This window comes from Rhinoderma darwinii, chromosome 4, assembly GCF_050947455.1.
Source record: "Rhinoderma darwinii isolate aRhiDar2 chromosome 4, aRhiDar2.hap1, whole genome shotgun sequence".
NCBI classification, from domain to species: Eukaryota; Metazoa; Chordata; class Amphibia; order Anura; family Rhinodermatidae; genus Rhinoderma; species Rhinoderma darwinii.
Genome location: NC_134690.1, coordinates 183951230 through 183966490, shown reverse-complemented (window position 1 = coordinate 183966490; position 15261 = coordinate 183951230). Strand labels below are relative to the sequence as shown.

At 46.7% G+C, this 15261-nt stretch overlaps 1 protein-coding gene across 2 annotated transcripts in view; it reads left to right on the top strand.

Moving 5' to 3' along the window:
• Positions 1-15261, top strand: part of HMGCLL1 (3-hydroxy-3-methylglutaryl-CoA lyase like 1) — a 132481-nt gene that overhangs the window by 3297 nt on the left and 113923 nt on the right. The window lies entirely within an intron of this gene.

Sequence of the window (15261 nt, the reverse complement as noted above, 5' to 3'; positions counted from 1 at the left end):
TCATATGTTTTACATAGTTACATAGTTGCATAGCTTGAAAAAAGACACAGGTTCATCAAGTTCAACCTTTCTCAATCAATTACACGTCTTTCATCGCTAGATTAGTTATAACCATCAATGCCAATCATGAGTAAATAAGCATCTAGCCCTTTTCTAATTGCTGACATAGTATCTACCATTACTAACTCGAGGGATAGGGAATCCCATAATTTGACTATTCTAACTGTAAATAACCCTTTTCTACATGCAGGGCCGGTTTTAGGCAAAGTGTGGCCCTGGGAAAAATTGCAAGAGGGGCCCCAAATTTTAAAATAATGTACTAACAACATACTTACCAAGCATTCAGTCAATTTGGTAAATGAAAACAAATATAAATTTGGTATTGCTGTAGCCATATTGAAGACCACAGAATAAAGTTTACATATCATTTTTACCGCACAGTGAACGTTGTAAAAACCAATCCCCCCAAAAATGGATGAATCACTTTTTTTCTTTCACATTACACCCTATAAATACATTTTTTATCGTTTCCCGGTACATTACATGGTACAACAAATGATGCCATGAATATCTACAACTCATTCCGCAAAAAACAAACTGTCATACGGTATGCTGCCCTAGGCACTTTTAGTGCTGATGCCTCTATAACTCCCAAAGTTACGGAAATCGTATAGCTCACTGACATTGCGGCTCCAGCGCTAGACCCAGGAAAGGTAATTATAATAATTGTTTGCCCAATTTGCCCCCCCCTAACGCCATCCCTGCCTACACGCAATAAATGTTCCTTGGTCCTTTGTAAAGTCCTTGGAAAGAACAGATTATGTGCTAGTCCTGTGTATCGATCACACATAAACTTATACATGTTAATAAGATCACCTCTAAGGTGTCTTTTTTCTAGCTGAACAAGCCCGATTCTAACAATCTAGTTGCCCGCCTTTAAATTCTCTCCATCTATCCTATGTGCTTTTTACAATGTGAAGCCCAAAACCCATATTCAAAATGTGACCTTGCAAGGTATTTATACAGGGGTAATATTACAATTGGGTCACAGGTTTTTTAACTCTTTTTTTATGCACCCTAAAATCTTATTTGCTTTTGCAGCTGCTGCTTGACATTGAGTACTACTGCTTAGCTTACTTGTAACCAAAATACCCAGGTCCTTCACTGTTATCCCTAGTTTTTTTTTTACATTTAAAAAAAATACCTTTGTACTATTATTGTAGCCTGGGTGCATTACTTTACATTTATCAACATTCAAATTCAGCTGCCATGCTGCCAGCTTCTCTGTAATATTTTACAATCAAACTGAGTTTTAAGTATTTCTACCAAGTTTTGTATCTTCAGCAAAAACCTTCCTATCAATCCCATCCACAAGGTCATTAATAAAGAGATTAAAAAGAATTGAAACTAACACGGATCTTTGTGGTGCCCCACTTCTAACTTTAGCCCATTTTGAGTAAGTACCATTTATAACGACCCTTTTTTAAGTCCCTTAACTAATTCTATACCCACGTGCATACATTTTCCGCCAGTCCCTGCCTTTTTAGCTTTAGTACAAGGCTGTTGTGATGTACAGGATCGATATATTTAGATTATTCATTAACATTGTACAACAATTATTTTATCTGCCTTTTTTGACACTGAGAATCAGAAAAATATTCTTATATGTAACAGGGCAAATAAACCTATTTAAAGGGATTGTGTCATGGCCGCACCACTGCTAATGGACAGCAGGTGTAGTGTTATTGTTGCATTGCCTAGGCAATGCCTAGAAAACCGATGGGTCCCAGCCTGATGACATCACCAGGGCTTTGAAAGAGCAGCTTGATTATCTTTCCAATATTACAGATTTTCTGGGGCTTTCTCAGCTCTTTTTATTCTCCTGTATTTGACCCTGCTTTATTTTTGTTGAATTTCACTTTTTATCTGCCGTTCTCACTCTAAATCTCTCTTACCATGTTATTAACCTTTCGTTTCAAGTTTGTCTGCTGATCTTGTATCAGTAATTGTCCACACATTACTGACCTGGCTTTCCTGACCATGTTCCTGTCTGCCACCGCCTACCAGGAGCGGCTACTTGTGAGTTCCCTAGCAGCTGAGTACAAACAGCCTTGCTGGGGTATAGGGTGAATACAAATGTTGCTCCTTAGACTCTACATCCTGTCAGCCAGCTTCACCCTGGCAGCGATATTGCCAGCTGCTCTTCATCTAACTCAGGTATAGCCCTTCAGAATGCCTTTGACCTGCACTCCCGCACCTCCGTTGCCACTCTTTGTTTTCGGCTCTGTGCCATCCTGTCTAGTACATCAGAGAACATCTGCCACTAGGTATGCTTTTTGAGTATAGCATGATAGTATAATCAAGTCATTATCATGGACACCTCAGTCATCACTACAGCCTGTCGGTACTGACTCAGCAAGTGGCCAATATGTTCACCATCTTGAAGGAACTGGAGGATGAAAATATGTTAAGCGTAGGGAAGACGTTGGAGCTCTGCAGTATCCGGTTACCACTCCTCCTCCAAGGTAACTGAAGGCTGTGGCCGCTGCTCTGTGTATTCATCCCCCCTTTACCAGAGACGTTTGAGGGAGATCGTTAAACGTTTAAAAGCATTGTTCACAGCAGCTTTTTTATAAAATCACACACTTATCACTCTGATCGGGTTAAGGATGGCACTATGATCATCCTTCCCAAAGAAGGCCCTGACCTGGGCCCAGCAGTTAATGGGAAAACAACAGTCTTCTTCTCTCCAACCATAATTTAGTCCAGGCTTTGGTAGTTTTTTAAAACAATCCCCACCATACTGCTTCAGCCAAATCCTTGATTGGCCCTCTCTGTCAGGGACCTCGACCTGTGGAAAATGACCTACTTCATGCAAATATGCAGGCTGGCTACTGAGATCGAATGGAATGGGGCTGCACTTCACTGGTGTTTCTGAGTTCCTGTAGAGTCTGTTCTGACCTCAAATGACCGGCATCTAAGGGAACGGCCCCTGTAAAGTGGAAGCCTATCCCGGCTTACTTGGACACTTTCTCCACACAGGTCTCCTGAGATGCCAACCTTTACCGAACCTGAGCCCATGCAAATTGGGCTTACTAAACCTATTCTGACACCCGAGGAATTCTTGAGGCATCAACTGACAAATCTCTGTCTCTACTGTGCAAAACCAGGTAATTTCCTGAGCAACTTGTGTGGTTAATCCTTCCATACTGTATTATCTAACTTCAGTTGATATCAACCTGTGGTTTCTTCTAATCACCTGACAGTTCCTTTCCTCTTTCAGTGGAACCAAAGCCAAGTACTAGCCTCAGCCATCCTTGACTCTGGCACTGACTTTGGGGAACGTCATCATATTCCTCTCCGACCTAAAGCCACTTCTGTGCTCATTAAACTAGTCTATGGCTCGACTATTGAATCAGGACTGATAAGTTTCGAAACTACTCTTCTTCTTGTGACCAGCTTGGACTCCCATAAAGAGCGGCTGTGTCTTGATGTAGTAAAGTCACCATTATTTCCTATCATTCTTTTCTTACTCCTCATGATAATTGGGCTCCGAATGAATTGTCATTTGCTTCTTCTTACCTCACGTCCCGATGCCTGAACAATATGTGTCTGAAAATTAAAAACTGTTCTTAGGAACGCATCAACTGTACTGTGTAGTCTGATATAATGACACAGACTCCTCACCAGTACCATTCTTTCCTGATGTCTTTAATAAACAGAATACTAAAACCCTTCATCCACACCGCATCAACGACTGTCCCATTGACCTTTTCGGCAAGAGAATCTAGACAAGGGGTTTAATTATCCTTCTACCTTGCCTGTCGATGCTGGAATATTTTTGTTAAAAAAACAAACAAAAACATTCCCTTTGTCCTTCTATTGATAAATAGGATCTTAACAGCATTACCATAAAAAAAAACAGGTACCCTCGGCCTTCAATACAAGAATTCCTCCAGTGACCGAAAGATGCCCAGATCTTCTTTAACCCTTTCATGACCAAGGGTCATTGATGCCCCTGTGTCCAGGTCAAATTTTCAATTTCTGATATGCACTTCTTTAAAGTATAATATCTTTACAACCGCTTTGAATATCACAACTATTTTTACTTTGTTTTTTTACAAGACTTATGAGGCTTTCAGATTAGTTTAATTAATTCCATGTCTTTACTTTTTATTATGAGCAGGCAAATCACAAAAAATGTGGAAAAAACACTTTTTTGTAATTTTTTTTATGTATTTATCTATAATATATATATATATACATATATATATATATATATATATATATATATATATATATATATATATATATAAAACTATAAATATATAACTAAACAAATATATATATGCTGTTGCAGCTCTATAACAATTAGTCTTTTTCTCCCTCCGTCAGCCTGCATCACTGTGAGGGGAGAGTGAAGAGGGCTATAAGGCTATATGCACACGACATGTTTAAAAGGCTGCTTAAAACAGATCAACTGGCAGTTTTTCATGGCATTTTATTTTTTAGTCCCAACCCCATGAAAACACCACAGTGCCAATGTAGATAGTGCCGCAAAGCCCCTGTACATAGTGCCACAGTGCCCATTGTAGATAGTGTTAGTGCTCACATAGATAGTGTCCACTATAGTTAGTGCAGTTAGTGTACATAGTGCCCACATAGTGCCACAGTTCCCACTGTAGATAGTGCCCACATAGTGCCCATGTAGCTAGCGCAACAGTGTCCCTGAAGGTAGTGCCTATATAATAACACAGTGCCCAAGTAGATAGTGCCACCCCTGTAGATAGTGCTACACCCCCTGTAGATAGTGCTAAACCCCCCCTGTAGATAGCACCACACAACTCTTGTAGATAGCACCACACCCCCTGTAGATATCATCATTAGAGATGAGCGAACCGGGACAACCGAACCCGGTTTCGGTCCGAACTTCAGGAAAAGTTCGGTTCGCAGCGAATCCGAACTTTACCGGGTTCGGCCGAACCCGTTTTGACCGAACCCGGCTACATTTTGGCGCCTGCCACATGTTACATCTAAAATGGAGGATTACAGAAGATCACCTGACATCAGGCTACCCCATAATGCCTTGCAAACGGCTCTCCCAGCCAATCGGGAGGCAGCATAGGGGCGGGCTCAAGCCTGCAATAAAAGTCTATGCACGGAGCTCAGCGGCCATTTTACAGACAGGAGCTGTAGGAATAGCATCTCTGTGCAGTAAGGGAAAGCTTTAGGAATCTAAAAGGCAGGAATTCAGAAATCGAAGGGGCTCATCCACTACTCACTACTCAGCCAGTGTGTGAATACGCTTTTATAAGGGGCTCATCCCCGTTGCATCCAACTTGCAATACAGGCAGCCTTTGTAGTAGTGGTAGTAGTAGTACTATAAGGCCCAGCATTCCCTGAGTGCACTGCAGCGAGGCTGATTGAAATTCTCATTCATTGCCATTTGCCAAGCCAGTGTCCGTGTGTGAATACGCTTTTAAAAGGGGCTCATCCCTGGAATAACAATCCAACTTGCCATACAGGCAGCCTAGTAGTACTACAAGGCCCAGCATTCCCTGAGTGCACTGCAGCGAGGCTGATTGAAATTCTCATTCATTGCCATTTGCCAAGCCAGTGTCCGTGCGTGAATACGCTTTTAAAAGGGGCTCATCCCTGGAATAACAATCCAACTTGCCATACAGGCAGCCTAGAAGTACTACAACGCCCAGCATTCCCTGAGTGCACTGCAGCGAGGCTGATTGAAATTCTCATTCATTGCCATTTGCCAAGCCAGTGTCCGTGTGTGAATACGCTTTTAGAAGGGGCTCATCCCCATTGCATCCAACTTGCAATACAGGCAGCCTTTGTAGTAGTGGTAGTAGTAGTACTACAAGGCCCAGCATTCCCTGAGTGCACTGCAGCGAGGCTGATTGAAATTCTCATTCATTGCCATTTGCCAAGCCAGTGTCCGTGTGTGAATACGCTTTTAAAAGGGGCTCATCCCTGGCCGTTATTAACAGGATAACAATCCAACTTGCCATACAGGCAGCCTAGAAGTACTACAACGCCCAGCATTCCCTGAGTGCACTGCAGCGAGGCTGATTGAAATTCTCATTCATTGCCATTTGCCAAGCCAGTGTCCGTGTGTGAATACGCTTTTAAAAGGGGCTCTGAAATGTCTGGGAAAAAAAAGGTTGTGAAAGGACGGGGTAGAGGAAGAAACACCCATGCCGTCTCCTCTTCCAGTCCAAATGTTGGATCTGTTGGTGCCAGACCCAGTAGCAGCATTTGTGGCACAAGACATGTGCCCAGTTCCACTAGTAGCAGCTGCCATGTGCCTGCTAGTAGTAGTATCAGCAAGCCAGACTTGTCCATCTCCTCCGGTGGGCGGGTTACTTTAGACAATACGGCCATTGTGGACTGGTTGGCTGGCTCGCGGTCATCTCAGCAGGAAGACTCTGACGATCTGGCTTCAAGCCAGGTTTCGTTGGATTCCAGATCCTCTACAGTTCCTTGGCACGGTGACAGTAGTAATATAGGTATTTCTAGCGTTTCCATTCCATCATCTATGTCTTCGCTCCCCCTTCCTAGCGGGAAGCCATCTTTCCTGAGAGTCCTAAGAGACATCTCCTCGGGTGCGAAGGAAGATACTGAACAACATAGTGATGATGATGATTTGTTTTCCGCGAGTCAGCCAACGGAGTGTGTTGCGGCGGTGGTGGAGGTGGAAGCGGTGACCGAGACGCATAGCTGCATTAGTGGGGGTGTTGGTGGTGGTAGCCGTGGTGGCAGACGCAGTAATGAGGGGGGGCATGGAGCCCGCCATGATGTCACATCACATTCACAACACAGTGACAGAAGTGGCGGGGATGATGAGGAAGGCTATGATGATGATGTTGTTTTAGACAGGACGTGGGAACCAGGTGACGAGGTGATGACGGCGTCAGAGGAGGAGGGTAGTAGTGGCGGCACTGGATGTGATAAACAGCCAAGCCGAGGTAGGGGCAGAAGTCAATCTGCAAAACGTTGCAGCGGTAGGGTCAGCTCAGGAGCCGGTGACGGCGACACAGATGCTGGTGTAGGTTCCCGAAAAAAGCCTGCCAGACAAGGGGCAAGCTCGGGTGGTTGTGGTGGTGGTGGTGGTGGTGGACGTGGTACTACCTCTTTACGGTACTCTGCCGTGTGGCAATTTTTCTGTACCTTCCCAGAGGAGGAAAACATGGCACAGTGCCGTATCTGCAAGCAGAAAGTAAGGCGTGGGCAGGGCAGCAATGTAGGAACTACTGCTCTACGTAAACACATGGAACGGCATCACAAGGCCATGTGGGACAATCAACATGCCCCACCATCATGTACATCTAATGAAGACCCCTCTTCCGCTGCTGCTGCTGCTCCGAGTCCCTGTCATCTAAGTAGTAGCCAGGCCTTATCCACCATGTCGTTGTCATCATCATCATCACTGTCATCTAGTGCTCCTCCTATGTCCCGTCAGTTATCCATTACGGAATCGTTGTCCAATAAGCAACAATATATACCCAGTCATCCACTTGTCGTGCGGCTTAATTCACACCTGGCAAAGTTGTTGGTGGTGCAGTCGCTGCCGTACCACCTGGTCGACTCCGCCGGCTTCAAGCAATTGATGGCGTGCGCTCAGCCTAGGTGGCGAATACCTAGCCGACATTACTTCTCCAAAACAGCTGTCCCTGCCTTGCACAAGCATGTGGAGGAAAAGGTGTCCAAGTCCTTGCAATTATCCGTGTGCAGCAGGGTACATGCCACCGTCGACACGTGGAGCAGCAACTATGGGCAGGGACAGTACATGTCTTTCACGGCCCACTGGGTCAATATTTTGCAGTCCGATGCACCACCGCAGCAATGCCAGGCATTACCACCTCCACGCTTGTATGTTTCTAGTTCAACTCCGGACACCAGGCGCCTACCATCCTTCTCCTCCTACTCCTCCTCCTCCTCCTTGCCTTCCTCCTTGGAGGTCTTCCCGTCCCCGACAGGACACAGCGTATCTTCCACTCCTCCTCCCTCCTCTTTTCATAGGTGCAAGGTGAAGCGCCACAACGCTGTCTTACACCTGCTGAGCCTGGGCGAGAAAAGCCACACAGGGCAGGAGCTGCTGCTGTGCATCAAGGAGGAAATCGCACGCTGGCTGTCTCCTCTGAAACTCACACTGGGCAATGTTGTCTCTGATAACGGCAAGAACGTTGTGGCTGCACTGCGTCTAGGTCACCTGACACACGCTCCTTGCATGGCACATGTGATCAATCTGGTCATAACACGCTTCTTAAAGTCATATGTTGGTTTGAAGGGTGTGCTGGCCATGTCCAGGAGGGTTTGCGTTCGCTTTAGACGTTCGTATGCATTTAAGCACGCCCTCCTGGACTTGCAGCGTCAAAACAATCTCCCAGAACACAGCCTGATTTGCGACGTTCCAACACGATGGAATTCCACCCTGCAGATGTTGGACCGTCTGTACGAACAGCGGAAAGCCGTGAATGATTTCCTGATGCAGCAGACGGGCAGCGTTTGGAGCCAGTGTAATTTCGAGCTCAGGCACTGGCAGCTGGTTAGAGACGCATGTCGCGTTTTGAGGCCCTTTGAAGAGGCCACACGATTTGTGAGCCGTGACGCTAGCGGAATGAACGATGTTATGCCGCTGATATTCATTATGGAGCAAACGCTCACAGCGATGATTCAGCAAAGGATGGAGGAAGGATCACATCTGGCTATGGATGTTGAGGAGGAGGAGGAGGATGAGGAAACAGGACCTGAAGAGGAGCTGGATTTGGAGATGGAATCACAGGAAGGGATAGGGGACGAGGCAGCCGCACAACATGACAGTGATGGTGGTGATGACGAGTCTGACGACGACCTTGATGATGGACAACCATGGCAGTATGGGGCGGAGATGGAACCAACCGGGCCCTCTGAAACGCTGGCCAGGATGGCGAGCTGTATGCTTCGTTACTTGCGCGCTGACTGTCGTATTGTTAGCATGAAGCAAAGAGATGAGTACTGGATAGCCACACTTTTAGACCCTCGGTATAAAGCCAGAATGGGGGAGTTTTTTGCGCCTTCCGAGAGGGAGGCAAAATTGGCTTATTATAGAGAGAAGCTATGCAGCCAGCTTGTCATGGCTTTCAAACGGCAGACACCCGCTGCAAGCATGTCTGACCGGGGGGCCACTCTCCGCTCCCCACTGTCTCATCGTTCCACCGCCTCTGGCAGAGCTACCTCTGCAATAGGCGGCAGCCGTGGCAGCAGCGGCAGCAGCAGCAGCAGCAACAGCCAATTCAGTTTGGAAAATATGATGACAACATTTTTACATCCAATACCCCGACCTGACACACATCGTAGCACTAGTCACCAAAGGGATGTTCACCATCTCCAGGTGCAGCACCTAAACAACCAGGTTCACTCGTACTTGGACTGTGCCCTTTCTCCGTCAGAAATGCTGATCCCAGACCCCATGGACTTCTGGGTCAGCAGATTGGATCATTGGCAAGAACTGGCCCAGTTTGCCATGGGTGTACTGTCTTGTCCACCCTCCAGTGTAGCGTCAGAGAGGGTATTCAGCGCAGCAGGGGGCTTCGTCACCCCTAAGCGAACAAGATTGTCCGCCAACAGCTTGGAAAATCTCACGTTTCTGAAAATGAATCAAGCGTGGATCGGTGAGGATTTTAAAACCCCTGTGCCTGATGCCACTGATTAGATCTTACATTGCTGCTGCTGCTGCCGCTGCCGCCTGCTACTGCCGCCTGCTACTATGGGATTCTGTCCTGTCCACTCTTTTTTTAATGTGCCGCTGTTGGTGCTGCAGCTGCTACTACTTCTACCACCAATCCACCCCAGTGCCGTCTGCTACAAGCAGGCCTGCCCCACCAGAGGGCTTTGTCCTGTGACTCTCCAGTCTCTTTTTTTAATGTGCTGCTACTACTGCTACTACTGCTTGCACCCTTGCTGTCTGTGTTGGCTAGTACCTCTACTACCACCAATACACCTACACTGCCATCTGCTACAAGCAGGCCTGAGGCCTGCCCCACTACAGGGCTTTGTCCTCCTGTGACTGTCCAGTCTCTTTTTTTTAATGTGCTGCTACTACTGCTACTAGTGCTTGCACCCTTGCTGTCTGTGTTGGCTACCTCGGCTACTACCACCAATACACCTCCACTGCCGCCCGTCTGCTACAAGCAGGCCTGAGGCCTGCCCCACCACAGGGCTTTGTCCTCCTCTGACTGTCCAGTCTCTTTTTTTAATGTGCTGCTACTACTGCTACTACTGCTTGCACCCTTGCTGTCTGTGTTGGCTACCTCGACTACTACCACCAATACACCTCCACTGCCGCCCGTCTGCTACAAGCAGGCCTGAGGCCTGCCCCACCACAGGGCTTTGTCCTCCTGTGACTGTCCAGTCTCTTTTTTTAATGTGCTACTACTACTACTACTACTACCACCCTTGCTGTCTGTGTTGGCTACCTCTACTACCACCAATACACCTCCACTGCCGCCCGTCTGCTACAAGCAGGCCTACCCCACCACAGGGCTTTGTCCTGTGACTGTCGTCCAGTCTCTTTTTTTAATGTGCTGCTGCTACTACCAGTCTACCACCCTTGCTGTCTGTGTTGGCTAGTCTACCTCTACTACCACCAATACACCTCCACTGCCGTCTGCTACAAGCAGGCCTGAGGCCTGCCCCACTACAGGGCTTTGTCCTCCTGTGACTGTCCAGTCTCTTTTTTTTAATGTGCTGCTACTACTGCTACTACTGCTTGCACCCTTGCTGTCTGTGTTGGCTAGTACCTCTACTACCACCAATACACCTACACTGCCGCCCGTCTGCTACAAGCAGGCCTACCCCACCACAGGGCTATGTCCTGTGACTGTCGTCCAGTCTCTTTTTTAATGTGCTGCTGCTACTACCAGTCCTACCACCCTTGCTGTCTGTGTTGGCTAGTCTACCTCTACTACCACCAATACACCTCCACTGCCGTCTGCTACAAGCAGGCCTGAGGCCTGCCCCACCACAGGGCTTTGCCCTCCTCTGACTGTCCAGTCTCTTTTTTTAATGTGCTGCTACTACTGCTACTACTGCTTGCACCCTTGCTGTCTGTGTTGGCTACCTCGACTACTACCACCAATACACCTCCACTGCCGCCCGTCTGCTACAAGCAGGCCTGAGGCCTGCCCCACCACAGGGCTTTGTCCTCCTCTGACTGTCCAGTCTCTTTTTTTAATGTGCTGCTACTACTGCTACTACTGCTTGCACCCTTGCTGTCTGTGTTGGCTACCTCGGCTACTACCACCAATACACCTCCACTGCCGCCCGTCTGCTACAAGCAGGCCTGAGGCCTGCCCCACCACAGGGCTTTGTCCTCCTGTGACTGTCCAGTCTCTTTTTTTTAATGTGCTGCTACTACTGCTACTACTGCTTGCACCCTTGCTGTCTGTGTTGGCTAGTACCTCTACTACCACCAATACACCTACACTGCCGCCCGTCTGCTACAAGCAGGCCTACCCCACCACAGGGCTATGTCCTGTGACTGTCGTCCAGTCTCTTTTTTTAATGTGCTGCTGCTACTACCAGTCTACCACCCTTGCTGTCTGTGTTGGCTAGTCTACCTCTACTACCACCAATACACCTCCACTGCCGTCTGCTACAAGCAGGCCTGAGGCCTGCCCCACCACAGGGCTATGTCCTCCTGTGACTGTCCAGTCTCTTTTTTTAATGTGCTGCTACTACTGCTACTACTGCTTGCACCCTTGCTGTCTGTGTTGGCTACCTCGACTACTACCACCAATAAACCTCCACTGCCGCCCGTCTGCTACAAGCAGGCCTGCCCCACCACAGGGCTTTGTCCTGTGACTGTCGTCCAGTGTCTTTTAATGTGCTGCTACTACTCACCCTTGCCAATAAAAAGGGTCAATTTTTGGAGGGCTTGTGAAAAGCCATTGATTGTTGCTTTTACATCAATGTATGGAAGAACCCCAGCAGGCATCTGCCAATAAAAAGGGTCAATTTTTGGAGGGTTTGTCAAAAGCCATTGTTTGTTGCTTTTACATCCATGTATGGAAGAACCCCGGCAGGTATCTGCCAATAAAATAGGTCAATTTTTGGAGGGCTTGTCAAAAGCCATTGCTTGTTGCTTTTACATCCATGTATGGAAGAACCCCGGCAGGCATCTGCCAATAAAAAGGGTAAATTTTTGGAGGGCTTGTGAAAAGCCATTGCTTGTTGCTTTTACATCCATGTATGGAAGAATCCCTGCAGGCATCTGCCAATAAAAAGGGTCAATTTTTGGAGGGCTTGTGAAAAGCCATTGCTTGTTGCTTTTACATCCATGTATGGAAGAACCCCGGCAGGCATCTGCTAATAAAAAGGGTCAATTTTTGGAGGGCTTGTGAAAAGCCATTGCTTGTTGCTTTTACATCCATGTATGGAAGAACCCCGGCAGGCATCTGCCAATAAAAAGGGTCAATTTTTGGAGGGCTTGTGAAAAGCCATTGCTTGTTGCTTTAATGCTTTTACATCCATGTATGGAAGAACCCCGGCAGGCATCTGCCAATAAAAAGGGTCAATTTTTGGAGGGCTTGTCAAAAGCCATTGCTTGTTGCTTTAATGCTTTTACATCCATGTATGGAAGAACCCCGGCAGGCATCTGCCAATAAAAAGGGTCAATTTTTGGAGGGCTTGTGAAAAGCCATTGCTTGTTGCTTTAATGCTTTTATATCCATGTATGGAAGAACCCCGGCAGGCATCTGCCAATAAAAAGGGTCAATTTTTGGAGGGTTTGTCAAAAGCCATTGCTTGTTGCTTTTACATCCATGTATGGAAGAACCCCGGCAGGTATCTGCCAATAAAAAGGGTCAATTTTTGGAGGGCTTGTCAAAAGCCATTGCTTGTTGCTTTTACATCCATGTATGGAAGAACCCCGGCAGGCATCTGCCAATAAAAAGGGTCAATTTTTGGAGGGCTTGTGAAAAGCCATTGCTTGTTGCTTTTACATCCATGTATGGAAGAACCCCGGCAGGCATCTGCCAATAAAAAGGGTCAATTTTTGGAGGGCTTGTGAAAAGCCATTGCTTGTTGCTTTTACATCCATGTATGGAAGAACCCCGGCAGGCATCTGCTAATAAAAAGGGTCAATTTTTGGAGGGCTTGTGAAAAGCCATTGCTTGTTGCTTTTACATCCATGTATGGAAGAACCCCGGCAGGCATCTGCCAATAAAAAGGGTCAATTTTTGGAGGGCTTGTGAAAAGCCATTGCTTGTTGCTTTAATGCTTTTACATCCATGTATGGAAGAACCCCGGCAGGCATCTGCCAATAAAAAGGGTCAATTTTTGGAGGGCTTGTCAAAAGCCATTGCTTGTTGCTTTTACATCCATGTATGGAAGAACCCCGGCAGGCATCTGCCAATAAAAAGGGTCAATTTTTGGAGGGCTTGTGAAAAGCCATTGCTTGTTGCTTTAATGCTTTTACATCCATGTATGGATCCATGTATGGATAGAACAAAAAAAATATTAGCTCCTATGTGTAGAAATTTTTCCTTCCCTTTTCCCTTCCCTTGGTTGAACTTGATGGACATGTGTCTTTTTTCAGCCGTACTAACTATGTAACTATATATGTAACTATGTAACTATGTATGGAAGAACCCCGGCAGGCATCTGCTAATAAAAAGGGTCAATTTTTGGAGGGCTTGTGAAAAGCCATTGCTTGTTGCTTTTACATCCATGTATGGAAGAACCCCGGCAGGCATCTGCCAATAAAAAGGGTCAATTTTTGGAGTGCTTGTCAAAAGCCATTGCTTCTTCTTTTACCACCTTATATGTATGAACCCTGGCAGGCATCAGCCGCCTAAAATGGTAAATTTTTGTACCTTTTTTAACAATGCATTAAGCATACAACATGCACAAGTGCAGTGGTTTCTGTTAGTTATCTCCGTGTCCCATCCGTTTTCCTAGAGCCATACATGTTGGCGTAACTTTGACACCAACTTTGCATTAAAGACAGCTCAAAAGTACTTGGATACACTCATGGGTGACCTAAGAGTGTTATACAGGGCTTCTAGGGCTTTAAAACAGTGTTATACACGATTTTTAGGGGCTTTCTTGTATTACAGGTTCGGTCAGAACTAGTTCGGTCCGAATCGAACTTTTGCACGAAATTCGGCGAACTTGCCGAACCGAACTTTTCATAAGTTCGCTCATCTCTAATCATCATCCCCCCCTGTAGATAGCACCATACCCCCTCTAGATAGTGTCACCTAAGCTCCCTCTAGGAGTGGAATGCCCGGTCAGAGCGCTCTAATAAAGGGAGCCCCTGACGTTACTGGAGCGGAATCAGGCCAGAGTGGTGCAGACGCTCTGGCCGGGGACTCCCCTCCTAGAAGGAGCTTAGGTGGCGCTATCTACATGCAGGTTTGCACGATCTACAGGTGATTGTGTGTGGCGCTATCTACAGGAGGATTGTGTGTGGTGCTATGTATTGGGGGTTGTGTGGCGTAATCTACAGGTGGGTTTGCGCTATCTACAGGGGGTTGTTCGTGGCGCTATCTACAGGGGGGATTGTGTGTGGCACTATCTACAGTGGGATTGTGTGTGATGTAATATACAGGCGGATTTGCACTATCTACAGGGGGGTGTGTGGCACTATCTACAGACGGGTTTGCGCCATCTACAGGGGGGTTGTGGGTGCGGCCATCTACAGGGGGTTAACTGCGTACATTAAATCCCGTTCCAGGCTGCAAACTTTTATATATGGGACAACTGTACGGGCATCGGCAGTTGGAACGTATATAGCCGTATGGCTGTCATGAAGGGATTAAACTCGATCTGAAGGGGCCTACAATTTAGTTCTTATTAGGGAAGGTGACGAGTGGAAAACTGCTTTTTCACTCACTATGGACACTTTGAACCCTGAAATGCCCCTGCCACCTTTCAGCATTTTGTGAATGACTACTTCCGGGACTTCTCTTCCATATATAGTTGAAATGGATGCCTCGGATCATGCTGTTAGAGCGGTTGCATTTTTCTCTAGGAAACTACTGCCAGCTGAGTTCAGCTATGATGTTGCAGATAATTAAATAGAGCACTGGGACTTGGACCTGAATGGAAGGGGGTCTGCTGTGCTTGGAGAAACGGTTCTAGCACGGGTGGCAAATTATATAAACTAGGAGTGGGTGTGCAGTCCGCACTCTGAAAATAGGGTAGAGGAGAACGTGCACACTACCAGATATGAAAGAATAGAAATAGAGTAGGCGGTCATGGCTG